This window comes from Stegostoma tigrinum, chromosome 12 (genome assembly GCF_030684315.1).
Source record: "Stegostoma tigrinum isolate sSteTig4 chromosome 12, sSteTig4.hap1, whole genome shotgun sequence".
In the NCBI taxonomy this organism is placed as follows: domain Eukaryota; kingdom Metazoa; phylum Chordata; class Chondrichthyes; order Orectolobiformes; family Stegostomatidae; genus Stegostoma; species Stegostoma tigrinum.
In genome coordinates this window covers 76,436,627-76,444,473 of record NC_081365.1, presented here as the reverse complement: position 1 = coordinate 76,444,473, position 7,847 = coordinate 76,436,627, and the positions used below count along the sequence as shown (strand labels likewise).

Here is a 7,847-nt window from a genome sequence, read left to right as displayed (position 1 = left end):
TGCTTTACAGCCAATGAAGTTTTATTGAAGTGTAATCATTGCTGGAAAATAGGAAATGCAGCCATGCACAACTAGCTCCCACAAGCAACAATGTGATAACCATGAGATAATCTTTGCTTATGTTGACTGAAAAATAGACATTAATTATGACACCGAGAATAACTCCTCCAGCACTATTGGCTCTATTGCACCTATGGGACGTTGCAGATGGGAGGTCAATTTAGCATCCCATCTGAAAGATGGCACCTCCTACAAAACAGCACACATTAGCACTGCATTGGGATGCTGGCCTAAGCTTTGGAGCTAATGTTCTCAAATGAGATTTGAACCTAGAACTCAGAGGACAGTGCCCCAATTAAGGTGTGACAGTTTGCTGACTAACCCAGGCAGAAACTAAGTTCAGATAATGAAGGATACCTTTATGCCCTCCTTAATGAGATATGGCCATAGCTTGTTTTATAACCTCGATATGGCCTGATTTCTTTGGATAAATAGCCATTTCATCAGCATTAGCTCTTTCCTTTCCCAGTATTCAGTTTAGGCACAGATTCTACTTGGAGGACACGTTTTGGGCCCATTTCTAGGATCTTTCCTTGAGTGCCCATTTCTCTAACAGAGTGCAATCCACCTTCAAGGACTTTAGCTGTTGACTCTCGCAGTGTTATGGGTTATCTCCAGGCCATCCACTTCTGCAGTGTTTGTTTATGTATGGATGGGGAAACTGGCATTGGAGGGGAATGAGGATAAATCATTAAAGGGAAAAAGCAAGAGGGAGAGAGGAATTCTTTTGAGGTGAGATGGAACAATGGGTGGGGTACGGCCTGCTTAGTACAGGAGCGGTTTTCTGACAGAAACCTTGTAAATAATGGAGTTCCAAAGTTCACTTTTATAAAATGGAAGTAAACACAGTTATATGGAACATCTGAATTAAAAGGAAAACTGAAAATTAGTGTGCAAAACTGAATTTTGGAGCACCGTTCACAGAAAAAACTGCATTTAGCCATCTATAAAGCTTATAGGTGATTATCTCAGCCAATGAAAACAAAGTTGGAAAGAAATCAGGTTGAAATTGGTTGTGAATAAACCAGATTCGCAGTTTAATGTATAATGGAAATGTTAACTGCCTGAATAAATAATTCACAACATCCCTAACTAATTAGATTAACCAAAAAGTCATAAGAATTCATTTCAGACAAGAACAAGGAGAGGCCTCACTGTAAGTATGTTAGATTTTTGATGATAAAATTGTTTTCTACTTTCTGTCTGAGTGTGTGCTAAGCTTTACCTTATTAATCATCACTGATTCCCTTGTGAAGGGCATCAGAATTCCTTTCCCTGCTTTGATAATGGATTCCTCACAAAAGTATTAAATCAGAGGCCTCAGCACCTAACTGCAGAGATGATGAAAGAAGTAAATATATGTCCAGGATAAATTGGTCATAGAGACAAACGTGGAATGCAGCATAAAAAGAAGCTACTTGGCCTATTGAGTCCAACCCAGCTCTCTCCAATCAATCCAGTCAGCTCTCTTCAAATATGTAACAACTTGCTGGAGAAACTCAACAGGTCTGGCAGCATCTGTGGAAAGAGAAACAGTTCATGCTTCAAGTCCATTATGACTGCTTCTCTCTCTTCTGCTGAATTTGTCCAACATTCTTTGCATTTGATTTCTAGAAATGCCTCTTCCATGCCTGTCTATTTTCCTGAAAGGCTCCACTCAATGTCCTTTTAACAACTTTGGTTCTGATTTATCAAAGCCATTGGGTTCCAGGTTATCGCGGCAATCTGTTATTTCTTAGTCTCTTACTTTAATCTGGCTGTACCTGGTTCCTCTCTCTGTTACATTTCCCCTCAGTCTCCGTTCCCTCAAGAACAGTAACCTCAGTTACACTATCACTAAAATCGCTCATCCTTGGAACCCATTTTGCTGAGTCTCCCTTGCACCTCTCAAGGGCCTCAAATCCTTCATAAAGTGTGATGATCAGAACTGTTCTAGTCGTGGCCTAACCAGAGATTTATCCTTGTTCAGCAGAATTTCCCTGCTTTTTGTACCCAATACCACTTTCTTGATGAAGACCCAGATTTCATGTCACCTTCAAACATTCACGTGCATAATCAGGTCCTCTCTCTCTGCACACCCTGTAGAATTGACCCATTAAGTCTATACTTCCTCTCTCTATCCCTTCAGTCAAAATGCAACACCTCACCATTTCCAGTTGCTACTTGCCTGTCTTTCTGCTGGCCTCTCTATGCCCTTGCGCAGCTTCATTAAGGAGTTGGTTTGGAGGGGAGTTTGAAGACAGCCATGTCTCTGTAATCTTACAGATCCTGGTTTGCCTGATAGTGGAGGTCGGGGCCTGGGAAGAATTGTCCAAGAATTCCCATTGATTTGATTGGGCAGGCACTACTGAGTCCAGGATTGGAATTAGCAATTGTATCAGATAGACCATAGTGGACTCGCATACATCTCCACCTTTGTGGTCAAGATTATTTAATGATCTATGAACTAATATTTGTCATTTTTTTCCCAGCTGCATATGTTTCAATAACAAGGCAGTTATCCTTTTAACACAACAGTGCAGCATAATACGTACATTCACTGTTCCTCTGCCATAATATTGATGGAAGACCACGAGGATGGATGCCAGTCACTGGGCATTTTCCCCAGGGTTCTGAAGAGGAACCTGCACAGAACATTGGCCTGAACCCTTCATCAGAAAAGGGGGATGGGGAGAGGGTTCTGAAATAAATAGGGAGAGAGGGGGAGGTGGACCGAAGATGGACAGAGGAGAAGATAGGTGGAAAGGAGAGTGTAGATGGGTAGGTAGGGAGGGGACATTCACATAAATGTCTTCCCAATTTTGCCCCAACCGTGACCATATCTACATCCAGAACATTGAGACCCTTCAGAAGTGTTTCTCCCTGAGATCCTGAAACACACACTCGCAGCCATGGGCCAGCATCTCCAGACACTGCAATCCAGCCTGCCCCAGCTCAGATCCTCCCTCTCCCAGACCTGCAAAGGACCTCTCCTGTTTTTCACCTGCACATCCGCCAATGTGGTACACTGCATCCACTGTACCCGTTGTGGCTTCCTCTACATCGGGAAAACCAAGTGGAGGCTTGCAGACCATTTTGCAGAATACCTACACTTGGTTCACAATAAACAACTACACCTCCCAGCCACGAACCATTTTAACTTCCCCTCCCATTCCTTAGACGACATGTTCATCCTGCACTTCCTGCAGTGCCATAATGATGCCACCCAAAGGTTGCGGGAACAGCAACTCATATTCCGCTTGGGAACCCTGCAGCCCAATGGTATCAATGTGGATTTCACAAGCTTCAAAATCTCCCCTCTTTCCACTGCATCCCAAAACCAGTGCAGCTCGTCCCCACTTCCCTAACCTGTTTTTCCTCTCACGTATCCCCTCCTCCCACTTCAAGCCTCACCTCCATCTCCTACCTACTAACCTCATCCTGCCTCCTTGACCTGTCCGTCTTCCCCAGACTGACCTTTCCCCTCCCTATCTCCCCACCTATACTCTCCTCTCCACTTGTCTTCTCTATCCATCTTCGGTCCGCCTCCCCCTCTCTCCCTATTTAGTTCAGAACCCTCTCCCCCTTTTCTGATGAAGGGTCTAGGCCCAAAACGTCAGCTTTTGTGCTCCTAAGATGCTGCTTGGCCTGCTGTGTTCATCCAGCTTCACACTTTGTTATCTCAGATTCTCCAGCATCTGCAGTTCCCATTATCTCTCTCTCTCTCAGAACATTGGCCATGTTTCTTTGTCGAAGCGGCCAAACAGTAGGAAGAAAATGTAGGCTTAGACGATGATGTAATGGTAGTTGAGGTAGAAAGGATGTTCCCTCATGTGGGGCAATCTAGAACAAGAGGTCATAACTTTTGGATTTAAAACAGGGATGAGGAGAAATTACTTGCCTCAAAGTGTCAGGAATCTGTGGAATTCATTCCCCCAAAGTGTGGTGGATACTGGGACATTGAGTAAACCTGAGGAGGAGATAGACAGATTTTTAATTAGTGATGAGTTGAAGTGTTTATGGAGAGGTCATGATGAGAGCAGCATGATCATATTAAATAGTGGAGCAGGTTCAAGGGGCTCAGTTGTCTACTCCCATTCATAATTCTTAAATTCTTACCTTTGTTAGTGCTGAGAAATGGCAGAAAACATGTTCACCCTCTTGTCTCAAATTTCGTGACATTTTGTGGTGTTTTGTCCCAAACGCCAGTACCAAAGGTGAAAGCTATTCTATGGTATCCTCTCTACCTGCCAATCTTCAATTTCAGTCTCCCTTGATGACAGAGATAGTAAGAGCCGCGATGCTGGAGTCAGGGATAACACGGCGTGGAGCTGGAAGAACACAGCAGGCCAAGCAGCATCAGAGGGGCAGGGAAGTTGACGTTTTGGGTCGGAACCCTTCTCCCATTTCTGAAGATGGGTCCTGACCCGAAACATCAACATCCCCGCCCCTCTGATGCTGCCTGTTCTGCTGTGTTTCTCCAGCTCCGCGCTGTGTTGCCCATTGACTGCATTTGTTTCACTTCTATGATGTTATTCCTCCCCCAAACTCACAGACACTCAACACTTGTAACTGTTCCTGTAGCTAAAGCTGCTTTGACTTCAGGGCAGCATTTGATTGACAGTGTTGTCAATGTGAATCTAGAACAAAGTCTGATGAGCTATTCCTATTAACATTAACGCCGTCAATGAAAGAGAAACAGCTAACTGATTGTGGTAATGTGGATTCTCAAGAGGTTGGGCACAGAACCCTTGGTTCATAGAAATTTATGGAACAGGAACAGGCTACTTGGCCAACTGTTCCCACATCAACCCTAACTTCCAGCTCTTGATTCAAATCCTTGTACGTTACAACACCCAATTTTAATGTGGTGTAATTTTCTGCCTCTCTCTTCCTTTAAGGCAGAATTCCAGACCCTCCCCATCCTAGGAGTGAAAGATTTACTCTTCAGCCACCCTTCAATTCTGCCAGCAAATACTTTAAATCCATGTCTCTTACTTATCGACCCTGTCTGCAAAGTGGAATGGGTCAGTCCTCTCTGTCTGCCTTGGCCTCTCATAATTTTGCACACGTCAGCCTCAGCCTCCTCTTTTCCAATTGCATTAGCTTCCCCTATCTTTCCTCATTGCTAAAATTCTGCAAAGCAGGCTACGGCCTCATAAATCTCCTCTGCACCCTTTCTAATGCGATTACACTCTTCCTGTCATGGGTAACCATATCCAGCTTTGTGTTAACTGGCCTTTTACACAGATGCTGCTGTCACATTCTCTGCTTCAGCTAATAAAGAATGTTACATGCATTGCGTTATCTACCTGCCGGCCTCCCCTTGGGGATGCGTGGACATGCATAGCCTTAAGGGCCCTTCTGCTCCCCTGCCCGAATCGATATCCAGCCACCCATTGTACAAGGGAGCTAGCAGTGATAATATTACTGAAGTGGTAATCCAAAGGTCCGACAAATGGTCGAGGATGTTTTCAAGTCCTACCAATGCAGTGGCAATGATTAACTCAGTTAATAAAATTTAGACTCAGTAATGTCGACCATGCCAACGTTTGTTATAAGAAAAAATCATCTGATTCCACTTCAGAGATGGAGATCTGTTTTCTTTTTACATGGTCTTTGTGGGTGACTCTTCACTGCCTACTTTAATGGATTTTTGGTTGAAGGAGAATTAATGATGGACAATAGAAGCCTTGTCAGTGATGCCCACTTCCTACTTAAAACTAAAGGACCATTAATTGAGTATTGATCTTCCCTAACACATTATCCCACTGTTCTGTGAATTGAATTCCATTTGACAAGCTCCCAACACAAATATCTCTCAATTTTAACAACTTCCTGCCCGCTGTTGAACCAATGTTTGAATCCACTTCTTGTTCGCAGCCATCAGCTATCAATGTACTGACTGTAGGAGTGTAGGTGTAGGGATGTCATGTTGAGGTTATCCAAGACGTTGGTGAGGCATCTTCTGGAATACTGAGTCCGGTTTTAATCGCCCTGTTATAGGAAGGGTATTATTAAACTGTACAGGGTTCAGAAGAGATTTACCAGGATGTTGCGGAGACTGGAGGGTTTGAGTTAAAAGGAGAGGCTGGATAGTCTGGCCAGTCACATGATCAGCTCAGATCCCATGCCAGTAGTAGGACATTATAACAGAAGGGAGGATATCTCAGTGTTTAATGTGCATTTAACAACTGTTTACATCTCAAGCTTGGGAATTGTACAATTCAGGTGTAATAGTGAGGCATTGCTGTGAGTGTTTGTGAAATTATTGTCGATAGCAGTTTTCACATTCTGCTTAATGCTCTATCAGCATCCTGAAATGCTCCTATGATTTTGAGAAGTGACTTATAAACTGAATGTAATCGACGAACTCTCTGAACGAATGTGCCCTCTCTGAAGCTGCCTCCTTCCTCGAATTAGAGACATGAGCAAAAGAAAGCACAAGTGCTGGGGAAAATTGGCATGCCCAAACAGGCCAGCTCTTCGTCCATTGGGATTAGGAAAATGAGGGGCGATATCATTGAATTATCCAAAATTCTGAGGGGGCTTGGCATCACAGATGTTGAGATGAAGATTCCTCAAGTAGGGGGATCTTGGACGAAAGGACATAGTTATGGAATAATCATTTAAAACTGAGATGTAAATGAATTTCTTCTCCCGGAGAGTCGTGAGTGTCTGGAATTCCCTGGAGTCACGGATGCTGGATCACTGAAAGGATTTAAAGGGGAGGTAGGTGGCTTTTGAAATATTGAGGAGGCGAAGGTCATGAGGAGCTGGCACAAGAGGGATGTTGGGGCTTGGGGCAAATCTGCCACGTTCGTATAGAAATCAGATTTGAGGGGCCGAATGGCCTGAAACAGCTCATATTCCTGACATTCTTGTGTCTGGCAGCATCTGTGGAGAGAGAGAGAGAAGAGAGACAGTGAACTCGTTTCCACAGAATGCTGCTTCTGAGTGGAACAAATTAGTGTAACAGGCAGTGTGCAATGAACCCTCAAGCAACGCACTGGCTCTGTGTATAATACAAACAGCAAGAGGGTACATGAATTTACCAGACATGGATAACCATGCTGAAGGAAGGTCAATGAGTTATTGTGGCACCCCATTTGGATACAGCACTCGGACGGGGAGATCCTGAGAACCCCACGCTGGACAGGTGGAGGCTAAGCAAAGATATTTGCAGAATGGTTTGTCTTGTGACTCATGTTGGCTGGAATTCGATCACAATTACACTCACACTGCTTAAGTGTGGGTTCACACTCTGAGCGTTTGCAGACCGGAAGCAGGACGGGTTTGACTATGAAATTCGGTTTTGTGTTAATTGTGGGAATGGGACCGCCTGCAACGCAGAGCCAGGATTACAATCTGCCTGCCCTGACTACAACGCAGGGAGCTAGGGGGCTCAGACATTTGTTAGTTAATGGGGGCCCTGGTGCTGGTTAGTACAGTCTGTGCTGCAGGGTCACTCCTTCTTCCAAACAAGGCTTTTTTTGCAAATGGGAGAGACTGCTCTGACGGTGTATCGTTTGGACTCAATTCCCGATGGGTTGGGAACGGCTTTCAAGGAATCAGAACGTCACCGGGCGGCCTGTTCCTAGCAGGCCGCTGCGAAGTCAGAGTGTTTACCAGCTGCTTACCCTTGAGCTGGACAGGAGGATTGCAAAGGGGGCCAGTCTCTGAGGCTCGTTGCTGCTCTGATGCTGCCACACCCTCTGTGGCACATCCACATGAAAAAAAAACCTCAGGAAACCAGCTCACTATTCAAATACCCAATTAGGCACAAAAAGCCGTGAGCCCTTCTGGAG

General features: G+C 44.6%; 1 protein-coding gene across 1 annotated transcript in view; it reads left to right on the top strand.

Annotated features, from left to right (window-relative positions):
• Positions 1 to 1,169: 1,169 nt before the first annotated feature.
• The window catches only part of ace2 (angiotensin I converting enzyme 2), a 65,093-nt gene continuing 58,415 nt past the window's right edge, over positions 1,170 to 7,847 (top strand). The window contains exon 1 of the mRNA XM_059650441.1: positions 1,170 to 1,216. The gene's annotated coding sequence lies outside the window, so the exon portion shown is untranslated. The remainder of the gene's footprint in view (positions 1,217 to 7,847) is intronic.